Raw genomic sequence first — 12,364 nt, 5'->3', positions numbered from 1 at the left:
AGCCTAGAGTAACCCTGGATGTCACAGTAAGATATTAATTCTCTGATTGCTATAGGAGCCACTTACTCCATACTCACCCAGCATTCGGGGACCCAGCTTCCCCTCCTCACAATAGAAATACCTTAAATAGCAGAACAGAATAGAAGATTGGAAAGGAGGTACCCTGACACCCAGACCTGACTCACAAAGGAGGTAGGGATAGAGGGAAATAGCATGAACCATTAACTCAGCTGTAGAGGTCGTGACCCTTAGGCACCAGGGCCTTATCACAAGGCATGAGACCCAAGCAGGATCAGATGCTCTAGGAGTGAGCACAGGCTGAGGGGAAAGATTTGGAGATTGGCCCATCCTGGAATCTCCACTCCCCATCCTGGTAATCTCCAGTCCCTCTTGGATTCTGCGTGGTTATCCAAAAATCAGCAACCCAACTGAATGGCTCACAAGGATGACCCCCCCAAACAGAAGAGGACTGTGTCTGTAAAGTCTCTGCACTGGCTCGGGGCAGCACTCCCTCTGCCCACCTGGGACTGTGTAGGTTCCTCTTCTTACGCAAACTCTCTCCCTCTGCAGGGCAGCAGCTTCCTACGCCTATGACCTGTCAAGGCCGCCCGCCTTCAAACCATGCAGGCCTCTCTCAGCAAAACCTGCCCTTTCCCTTTCCCATAAACCTGTTTTTTAAATATAACTACCATCTCTGTCTCGGTGGAGAAACTCGCCTGGGAAACTTGCCGCGTGCCACTGACAGGGGAGCTCTGCAGATGCCTATCCCAGAGTGAACCCCAGGACCCCGCTGTAACGCAACCAACCCATTCCAGGTGTGTTTATAAACGGTTCTAGCAGCCACATGCTCCCCGCCCTTGTTTGTAGTCGCCGCTCTCCTCCACACACTCCACTGTCCTCCTCCACCCTCGACACCGCACCCCACCCTACTCCAGGTGCCGCCATCAGCCTGCGTTCAGGCCGCAGGGATGCGTCATCTCTCCTAATGGCGGGAGAGCAGAAAAGCCTGATATTTTTACCTTACCCTACAATCCACCCCCTCAGGGTTTTCTGCAGACCATCTACATATAGACAATTTGTTTCTTAGCAACATAAACAACGCAGCCATGGCCCACAAAAGTAAATAGTACACATCACACTATAACAACAAAAATACAAGAGAACACCAAGTTAGTCCCAGGCGAGGTACCAACCTAGTGGCAAAAGACATTCCATATGGCACCAAGCAGATGATCCACCAAATCTGCTGCCGAAGGCACTGCAGCATGCAAGGCAGGAACTAGCTTATTTAACTCATGATAATCTACTGTCATGCGCCAAGAACCATTGGCTTCTTCACTGGCCCAACCGGTGAATTGTCGGGGCTGTGGCAGTACGCACCAATGCCCGCTTTCTCCAGTTCTGATATTGTGCCCAATTTCCTTGTAGACTCCGGGCAACTGATATTGGTTGGTATAGTCACTTGCCGAGGACTGGCAGTTGTGTGGGCAGATGCTTAGCGGTCCTCTCACCACTGCCTTTACCACACCCAATCTAAGGTGAAACTCTCCGGCTGTGGTCTCTCGCCATAAGCCACATAGTACATCCACCCCCAGGATGTACTCCAGGACAGGCGATACATATACTTTATACTCTTTTGGGGGGGTAATGGCCCAATCCCCAGAGATAGTCTCATTGATGTCACCTTGACACTCTGGCCTCCATAGCCATCAATACAAGTAGACCTGTGAAATCTTTCTGGATTTCCATAGAGCAGAGTACATTCTGCTCCTGTGTCCCAGAGCTAAAAACCCTTTGCATGTTAGTTGGGGACCAGTGGATGGCGAGCTCCACATGTGGCCTCCGGTCCCCGCCCATCCCCTGTGGACGGGTTCCCTTGGCCTCACCCTATTTGAAAAGCAATCAGGCCTCACCCGAGGATAGGGTTGGCAGCAAGTGTCTTCCAGGCGCAGGACATGTGCCTGAGGCCTGGAGCTTCCAGGCTCCCTCTGAGCAGCAGTCCTTCTCATGGGCGTGAACCTCTGGTCTTCTTGCAGCTGCTGCCATAATCCAATTATAGATTGGGCTGTGCGTGTAATTTTAGTGCTATCTACACCTGCTCTCACTAAATCTGTCCACATTTGGTTATGGTGACTTTAATAAGTTCTGTGGTGCCAAGAAGATTCCTTTCCCTCCTTGGCCTCCTTTTGACTTTTCAACAACTACCCATATTCCTCCTGAGTTTGAGAGCGGCCAGTTTCTCAACTTCACCCAAGCTGGCTATCACTGTTGTGACGTCGTGTAGCTGACGACTCACATGGGGTGCTACAACTGGCATGAGGATCCAAATGAGGATGAGGGGACATTTTTAATACCAAGTCTCTCATCCCTGCTGTGAAACGCTCATCATCAGGACCACGGGAATTCACATTAAACATGGCCTGCCGCATCCCCAATTCCCGAAGGACCTGTACCAGCTCGGCGTAAGTCTGCCATCCACTTACTGTGTCCGGCACGTCTCCTGCATCAGCCAGACTGTCCGTATGGCAGCTATTATCCATTCCCGGAGGGTGTGGTCGCCCTGGCCATACTGCTGGCTGTTCTGTAGCCTCTGTCGCAAGGATGGGTGTAAACCATGGAGGCCAGTCTCTCCATCACTTGTGCCGTGCAAATGATCCCATCCAGCCCCAGGCCCCACAAATGTAGCAGCCAGGCTGCCAAGGGTTCCCCTGGTTTCTGGTGGAAACTGTCCAAGTCCACCAGTTCCGCCTGGGTGTATGGTTGATAGGAAGTAAATTCTGTCATTTGTGGTGGTCCAGCAGCCTGACCACCCACCTGGGGCCATGGGTGGCTGCCGCTTTATTTCTGAGTCACCACTCGGCGGGCCCGGAGCATGGGACCAGCCTCCACCTCCCTCCAGAGGAGTCCGGCATCTCAGGGGTCGCAGTTGGTTTGCCATTGCTGGTTGTGACTCGGGCAAAGGGCCAGCCTCCCTCTCCTCTCTGTCCTGAGGAGGGGTCTGGCATCTCTGGAGTCATGGGTTGGTTTCCCACTACCAGCTGCGATTCGGGCAAAGGGCCAGCCTCCCTCTCCTTCCTTTCTGAGCTGGAGTCTGGCATCTCCAGAATGGTGGGTTGGTTTCTCTGAACTTCTTCCTCCAGAATCCTCAAACATTGTAGTTTTTCGCATCTTTTCCCGCATCTCATCCCATACTCGCTGGACTCTAGATTGCTCTTTCTGCCTGGACTCAAGCAGAGCTGTGAGAAACACCCATCCCACTGCTCCTGCCACCTCGCGGGCACTGCATCTGTAACAGGGTGGTCCCTAGGAAAGGGGGAGGTTCCCTGCCCCACCCAAGGGAGGGTGGAGCTGAGCAGGAAGAGGAGAAGCTGAAGAAGAGACTGAGGAGGGAAGCAGGATGGAGCAAGGAGAACCTGGAGGAGGCGCATGGAGCCTAGAGACACGTGAAGAAAACTGTGCTTGTCTTTTGGTCGTGGACTGGGTAACACAGATGTGGGTGAGACCCGTGGGGAGGTGACAATGGCAGTTTTTATCTTGATGTTGATTTTGCTCTTTTCCTTCCGGGCTTGTTCAGTTGTTTGTGACCCTTTTCTGTGGGTCCCCACTGGAAGATGCTTTAGACTTGTAGCAGGCTTTGGGGCCTTGTTCTGGGCCAATCCCATTTGGATGGACTTTTACCCACGAGGGGACGGGTAACTCTGGATGCTTCATTTAGAAACTAGACTCTTTGCCTTCCCTGTATTGTTTCCTAGTTTTATTAAAGTTCCTTCCCATTAAAGTCTCCTATGTTTTGTGTTGATGCGGCGGATGGCAGAACCCATGTAGAATAGGCAGGTTTGCGGGGTTTGGGCTGCCCCTCTCCCTGTCCTATAACACATCCACTCAGGGTTTCTTCTATTTCATACAGGGCCTGTTCCAACTGCCCTGGGGATCCATCTACCTCTGGCCATTCCTGGAGAGGTGCCCACAGGGCGAGGAGGTTGGCCACCGAGTACCATCTGCTCGTGGCCGGCCACCTGGCAACCCCTCCCCAGGTTCCAAAGGGTTTCGTCTGCGTAGAGCCGTCCTGCTTTGAACCGTCCTGCCGTCTACGCTAGTTGTAGTGCAACCAACCCATCCCGGGTAGGTTTATGAACAGATCTAGCACCCACATGCTCTTCATCGCTGTTTGTAGTCACCGTCCTCCTCGTATGGGTGGAACTGGGTGATCTCCCGTGCTTGTCAAAATTAACTGCCTTGGAGACAGGCTGCTGCTTGGAGCCTGGCTAAGAGGCAGCGAGCCCTGCCCCCGCGACCCGCGTCAGTGTCAGTCTGGGATTCCCAGCCAGGCTCCTGGCGGGGACCTGCTTCAGGGCCTGGGGCATGGTTGTGTCAGTGAAGTGGCCTGATCTGCGTGGCCTCGAGCCGACTGAAAAACACGTTCTCTGTGATTAGAGGTCAGGGTGGAAGAGAGGATAACGTGTAGTCATGACACCGAAGGTTATAGGTGTAACCTTAGGTGTAACCTTGGGTAAGATAACGAAATTCTTTGGTGTAGGTAGTGGGGTCCTTAGTGAAACAGCCGAGATGCTTTTCAATCTGGGAGAGATCAGACAGAGGGAAAGGATCGTGGACTCCACCTGCTCCTTCAGTCCCTGCAACCTCCCTAAGGGGACAAAGAGGACGACTGTGAGAGCAGGTGTGGTAGCTGGGAGGTGGAAGCGGGGGCAGGCCTGGGGAGCTGAAGGAGGTGAAGACTGAACATCTAGAGGATCAGAGAACGCAGAAGAGGAGAGGGCGAAGAGGGAGAGGAGACTGGAGACTTGGAAAGTACAACTGGTTTGCAGGAGGGAGAGATGGGAGGGCATGAGAAAGGGACACCTGGACTGGATGGGCGTCCCCAAATCAGAACCAGGAGCAATGGGGGTCGGCTGGCGTAGGCCCGCGGTTTATGGAACAGTCGACCAGGATGGGGGTGAGGAGAGGAGCCGGGTAACCAGGGGTGAGGGCCTCCCAGGAAGGAGGGTCAGGCAGGTGACTCACCCCAAGGATCAAGGCGGTGGTGGATGTGAGGCGTCTGCCATGGAGAGGAGAGTCCCAGGGACGGGAAGGCGGCCCCAGCGCCAGGGGACACAGCCTTCCGGGTTTCGGGCACCAAGATGAAAGGTTTGGCGCGGTAAAGAAAAGGGGAGCCAGGCTAAACTTTCTCAAAGGAAGGGACATTCATTGTGCCCCTAGGCGAGCTTTGCTGATTCAAGGTGGGGTGTCCCTGAAGTCACGCCCGTTGTGGGGGGAGATGTCATTTCATAGGGTGAGGAGAGGTTAGGCAGGAAAACTGGGTTGGCAGGGGGAACAGGTTTAGGTGGAACAAAGTTGTTTTTTCGTGGAGCCGAGTTGTTTTCCCCTGCTTATGGCTTCAGTTTCAGTTTGATGGAATCAGGGTACTGGTGTCAGGGCCATCTTGTTGTTTGTATGTGGGCTTCCCCATTCCTGGCCCCTGCATCGACCTTTCATACCAGCCTTTTGTTGATAGGAAAAGGGGCGACGATTCTTTCTTTGGCTACTTCCTGCTGGACGGGGGCGAAGACCGGGGTGGGGGCTCAGGCCTGGTTATGAGAAGGTCTTTGCAGGGACACGAGGATATGGGTGGAGGAGTTGGTTAAAGGTGCTACGGGGTGGGTCTTGGATCCAGTGTTGGATGAAATGCAGTAAGCATGGGGCAAAAAGAAAAAAATAAGGTTAGGATCAGAGGCCCTGTGAGTGCTAATACCTTGCCTGAGGCTGTGCTGGTCTGGAATTTCCAGGTATAGACAGAAGAACCAGAAGTGGCTTGAAGTGATGGGATTAGAAACAGTGGGTCTCTGCTCTGTAGGCTGAGTGGAACCTGGACCAGGGGAGCAGTGATGCGTGCCCGAGTTGGGCCCAGCACTTGCATACATACTGCTTGAGTAGGTCCTGGAGCCGATGTGGAGAATTAACATCTACAGATTGGCCCAGTGTGGGTTTTAAGGCCTGTCTAGCGAGACGAGCAGCTGCCGCAAGTGCGTGCAGGCAGGGCTGCCATCCTCTTACAGTGGGATCCGTTTGTTTAGGGAAATAAGCAACTGGTCGCTGGACAGCCCAGGTTTGGCCCAGAACCCTAGAGCAATGCCCTGTTGCTCATCTGTCAATAACAGGAATGGCTTTCCCGGGTCTGGGAGAGCGAAGGCTCATCTCAGAGAGCTTTGCGTGGATAAAGCAGAGAAAACAGGGTGTAGAAACAAAGAAAAGCATAATCATAATCACTGGGCCTACTAGGGGCAGGATCCATGGCAGTAAGGGAGAGCTGGTCCACATTTGGATGTCCTGGCCCCAGCTTCGGCTGACGAAGTATCGATCAGAGGGGACTTTGCTGGTCAGATGAGCAAGTCCATGAATGTGTTGGAGGAGGGGGAGACACCTGAGTACACACGATTTCTCACCAAAATCTTAGACCTTCAACACTTTCTTTTGCTTTCTTTCTTTCTTATGCCATTTCATTTTACCCATCTTGAACACCATCTACACAATGATGAAAAACACAAATTTAAGGTAGACAGCCCCTGTAGCTTTTCGTTCCTGGACCCAGTGATTTACTTGGCAGAGACTGGTGTCCAAAGCCTGCATCTGTTGGGCGATATTAACGTTTCCAATTTGGCTAAGGTCACCCTGCAGGGTTTGAATCCAGGGAGGAGGAGGGGTGGGTGGCCGTCTGGAGAGGATTTTTAAAAGGGGAAATACCAGCTGGGCTGACACCGTGTAAGAATCCCAAGCTACAAAAATTTGAGGTGACAATGCTCACTGTGGGACTGAGTTTGATCACAGCCTAGGGCTTCCTGGTGTAGGAAGATGTGCAGATTTTCCAGCTGAGCAGGTCGTGTGGAGTAAGGTTGGTCTGTGCATAAACTCTGTCCACCTTGAAGAGTCCTGTTTGGATTCTAATACACTGGTCCCCGAGTCTTTCTTAAGGGGAGCTAGAGACCTTCTCTATCTGCTCCTTGCAATCTGCACGTTTTACCACCTGGACCCAAGCCTTTGCAAGAGCTCCTGCATCCTCTATGCCATCCCTGTGCCCAGGATAGAGCAGCAGGTCTCTCCCAGCAAGGGGGCAGTATGGTCCTCAGGGAACTGAGCCTATGATGGGGGAGAGAGGCCCAGGGTTTCCTGCCTCTGGCCCTGGGGCCACCCACACAGCCTCATACCCCTCCTGGGCCCTGTACCTGCTCAGCTCTCCCCAGCCCCTCCACACCCCACCACTCACCCACTATGCTCCCCTCCAGGTGTTTCACCAGTTCCGTGGCCCTCCTGGCCCTTCACCTGCTCTGCTCAGGGACATCAGTTTTGCCCAGATTTCTGTGCTGCAGTCCCATGGGTCTCATGCTGCTCCTGGCTCCTGTGACTGGGCCCAGCCCCTGAGCCTCTCCAGAGCCTCAACCTTCCCTGGTGTACTCCTGTTCCCCATGGCCACTTTGTGCTTTGGGGTGGGGAGGCTTTTGTCTGGTGTGGTGCTATTTTTAGTCTTTGTTGCTCTGCAACTCGAATGCTGCACAGCAGCAACAAAATTCTAGGATAATCTCTAATACCCTGTCTCTGGCCCTGATGATTGCTGAAGGGGCCACTGCACTGGAAGGCCAGCCACGTCTTGGGGGAGGTCTTAGGGGGGTGCTGGAGGCCTGTGGAGCTGGACAGATCGTGCTGGCCCTGCTTTCCTGGTCCCTCTCCAGCTGGGGGCCTGTCTCAGTGGTGCTGCCATGCTCCCCAGTGTCCTCCAGCTGGAGGACTGACACCAAGGTGCTACTGTGCTCCCTGGTGTCCTCCTGCTGGGGTCTGGCCACAGAGGTGCTGGTGTCCCCCCAGGCGTCCTCCAGTACCGGGCCTAGCGCAGAGGGTCTGCCCTTCGGGGCATCATCTAACAGGCGGCCTGGCCCTGCGCGGTGGTGTGCTTCTGGGCGTCCTCCAGCTCAGGGACTCCTGCGGAGATGACCCTGGTGCCCGGGGTGGCATCCTTTGCCCTCTTTTGGACTTCCTGCTTTCGCAGGATACCCGGCCTTGGGGTATTCCCCGAAACCTCAGGCTGCGGGAGGCTGTCCTTGGAATCGGGGTCACCGGGCTCCCGGAAGGTGACGAGCTTTGGCACCTGGAAAGTGACGCGCCTGGGCCGCTCCTGGCCCTCCTCCTCATAGTCCTCCTCCCCCGCCTGCTTCCTGGAGCGGAGGATCAGGTAGGTGGCCATGACCTTGTCGTACTTGTTAGCGTCAATGGCCTCCCGAATTTCCTGCCTCTGGTAGCCCAGGCGCTCCATACCTTTGATTATGGCCGGGTCCTGGGGGCTGAGGGACGGCTCGCTGAAGGGCAGGAGTCCCTCAGTCTTTTCTGCTACCCAGGCGTGCTGCTGGATGCTCTCCAGGGTGCTGCGCCTCCAGGGGTCTGGTGCCAGCATTTTGGCCAGTAGGTCCTGGCATTGCTCCGTGAGATAGTCGGGCAGCTGGACCCGCCTGCCCAGCACGCGCACCCTGATTGCCCAGAGGTTTGAGCCCCTGAAGGGCAGTGTGCCGGTCACCATTTTATAGAACACGACGCCCAGGCTCCACACGTCCACCTTGGGGCCATTGTAGCGTTGGCCAAGGTAGACCTCGGGGCCCTGTATTCTGGGCGACAGCAGCACCTGCTCAGCGCCCGGTTGAAGGCCTGGACGCTGAGCCCAAAGTCCACCAGCTTGACTTTCCCCTCTCGGGTCAGCAGAATGTTCTCAGGCCTCACATCCCTGTGCGCGATGCCTTTGGCATGGCAGTAGCTGAGGGCCGCGAGGATCTGCCGAAAGAGCGGGCGGGCCTCGCGCTCGCCCAGGCGCCCACGCCTGTCCAGGAAGGCCTGCAGGTCCTCCCCCTGCACGTACTCCATGACGAGCTGTAGCTCCGGCCCGGTGTCCACCACCTGGAAGAGCTCCACGATGTTCGGGTGGTGAAGGGCCTTCATGCACCCCATCTCGCGGGCCAGGAGGCGGAGGTCGGGCAGTTCGGACTTTCGGACGCCCCTGATGAGCACCTTCGTGCCCGTGAGCGCGTGCAGCGCCAGCGTCACCTTGGCGTGGGAGCCCCGCCCCAGCTCCCGCAGCACCAGGTAGCTTTGCCCTTGCCGTCCCTGGGACATAGCGCCTGTGCGCTTGACTACGCTGACCACCCTCACCAGCCCTGACTATAAGCAAATACAAAAAAAAAAAAAAAAAAAAAAAAAAAAAGGAAAATAAGGTAAAAACAAAGAAAGAAAAATAAAATAACTAAAATAAATAGCCTACACAAATAATTAAATAAATAAACAATAAATAAGCCCAAAGGAAACCAAAGACCCCAAAACAGGCTCTCACTGTCTCTCTCGTCGTCCGGAGTGCACAGGTCACTGTCCAGAGCTTCCCGGCTCCTGAGGACACAGGCGCAGTCCGGGCGGGCCTGATGCAGGCGGTGCCGGTGCCGTCACAAGGGCTCTTTGTGGCGTCAGAGCCACAGGCCACAGCCATTGGCAGAGGGAACCGCCAGCGGTTTCTCAGCCTTAACGAAAAAGCTGCCGCTTAACGACAACCCTTGGAATGCCCGAGAGGCCCTTTCATCTGTCCTGAGCAATCCCGGTCATGCCAAAGGCATCGCGCACAGGGATGTGAGGCCTGAGAACATTCTGCTGACCCTGGGTTTTGGCTTTTCCAGGCGTCCCCATCCTGGCCCCGCCTTGTGCAGATGCTTTACTGTCGCGCTCACACTGTGGGGAGAACAGCAAACAGGGGGCGCAGGCGGTTGGGCGCGCGCTGGGGAGCTGTCCACAGCCTCTGCCGCGCCCGCGAGGGCCCACGTGGCGCGCAGACCCCTCCTGCCCCGCCCGCTGCTCCCCTCAGCAGTGGATTTCAGTCAGTCTGCCTGTTCTGTTCCAGGCTCTGTCTCTGGGGAATCCTCTCACCCTCCCGCGAATTTGGCTTTTACCCCGGTGCTTGTATAAATAAAATAAATCTTAAGAAAATTTTTTTAAAAAAAAAAGGCACAGTTACTACTGTTGGAGTTAACTAGTAAGGTTTAAATTCTAAAATTTTCAAGAGGTAATTTCAGATTTCTTTTTCAGCATGTCTTTCTTTTTGGGGGGCTATAATTGTGTCATGGAGTCTAGTTTAGTAGAAAAATAACATTAAATAATAACACTATATACACAATGTTCCTTTGAGAAGGAACAAACTACAAACCAATAGGTCATAACAATACCAATGTGCTTAAATACTAAACAAAAATGTTAGGAAATTCAGAATACTTCGTTTTTTACGATGCTTTTAACACTTACCAAAATTGATTTAATAGTGATAAATATCAGGAAGTATAAGTATCATTGTTTTAATTCTATGTATATTACATATATCAATATGTGCACTTACAAATACATTAATATCTGAGGAAGGAGATTTTGAGAAGAGGGTCAATCATTTTTCCAAGGTTACCTATATATGATATTCACTCAAAAGAAACAATGACTAATTATTGAGAAACTACACTGTACTTTTATAGAATTGATAGTGTTCTAGTGATTAAAATATAGAGAGAATGTGATAAAAATGACTTTTCAGTGACAGGGAAAAAAAAAGCAATATAAATAAGTTTTAAAATAATCCAACAGAGAAATACCAAATGGTGATAGGATCTGTAAAAAGGATCGAAACAAACCAGCTGAATTTTCAATACCATTCAGGATAACATCAAAATATGAAACCCTTAAGGATATTTTTAATAAAATGTATGTATCTGTAAAGCTATGAAAACATTATTCTTTAATGGAAATGATAAGACTTCAATAAATGACAATATGAACTCTATTGACAGACCAGGATGCATACAGCAAAGTTTGGGAGAAAGCACAATTGCAGAGGGGAGCACAGAGAGGCAGAAAGGACTGAATCACCCTGCAGTAAGAAAAAGGAGGTCAGTGTTTCATGTGGACAAAGGAGAAGGAATTGTGAGATAAGGTCAAAGATATTCACAGAAACTAGTCACTCAGAACTTCATGCTAATTGTGAAAATGGAGAGAGGTGTTGGCGAGTGGAGTGAATTGAATAATTTGTGTTTGAGAAAAATCTCTTTGCATTGGGGAAACTAGATTGTAGGAGAACAAGAATGCAACAGGAAAACAACCAAGAAACTTGCAGTAGACAAAGAGAGAGGAGTGGGTCAGAGTGGTGTATTGCATAGGTTGTTAGCTAATAGGACTGATGTGGATGGATATAGAAAGTGAGGGAAAGACAGAAATTAAAGATGCTGCCAAAGTTCCTATCCTGAGCAACTTGGTAGATATAATTGCTATTTGCTTTTTTTTTTTTTTTTAAGTTTCATTTCTATTTGCTGAATTCAGAGAAAAAGAGTAGATGTTTAGGTAAATAGAAGATTGGTGTAGTTGAAGAGGTTAAATTCCATCTTCTTTTATAAGAAATCACACCACTCTATCTAACAAAGATTATTGATATATAATGTTGTGGGGAAGAATCAAGGTGGAGGCCCTGTTGCAGGGGTGAAAGAATTCACCAGAGACAGATGGGAAAGACCAGGTGAATTTATTGAAATACACTGCTAAAAGAAGCAGAGGGCGAATCAGGAAGGTTGTACTGCTCAGAGTTTGGGTCCCAAGTCTCTATACTTTAGAACCATTGACTGGTTAGGGTGACTAGTCTTGGGTGTGTCCTGACTGATGATCCGAATCAGCATAGAGGGTCATCAGTTCCGGGGCTTCACCAGCTTAAGGACCATGTTTCCATGGCAGTCCCATCCACTCCCTTTATCATTCCAGCCTCTCCTACTTGCCTGCTGGGTAAGGAGTGGGAGCTTGGTTTTCAAATTCTTAATGATACTTTGACAGGCCAGAGGTGCAGGGGTGAAAAATTTCACCAGAGGCAGACTGGAGAACAGAAAAGGCACATTTGTTCAAATACACTGCTAATGAAGCAGCTGGGGAGACAGGAAAGATCTGCAAGTGAAGAAAGATTTGGGGGCTCCCTTTTATAACTGGTTTTGTCATTTTTGCTTTGGGGAGTAAGTTTTGGGCTGGTTAGTGCAGGGGAGTCTGATCCTGGGGGGTTGATCTTTGACCCAGAATGTGTCCTGGCCTTGCCTCCACATTCCTGGTCAAAGGGATCCATCTTACGGATTGGGACCCAGAGCAGCCTCATCAGTTCTCTCTGTGTTCAAGCCTCCCAAACCTTCCTGCTGGGCAAGGGGTAGGGGCTTAATTTTAACCTTATTTAACACTTCCCCACCATTTGGTTTCTGTTTTTCTGCCACAGTGGATACTTTCCTATATGCGATTTACATTCCCTCTTCCTGGTCTTCACCTGTCTGCATCTGTTAAA

The sequence above is a fragment of the Talpa occidentalis genome, unplaced genomic scaffold, assembly GCF_014898055.3.
Source record: "Talpa occidentalis isolate TD23 unplaced genomic scaffold, MPIMG_talOcc4v2.1 talOcc4.2, whole genome shotgun sequence".
Classification (NCBI taxonomy): domain Eukaryota; kingdom Metazoa; phylum Chordata; class Mammalia; order Eulipotyphla; family Talpidae; genus Talpa; species Talpa occidentalis.
Note: the sequence above shows the minus strand (reverse complement) of the source record.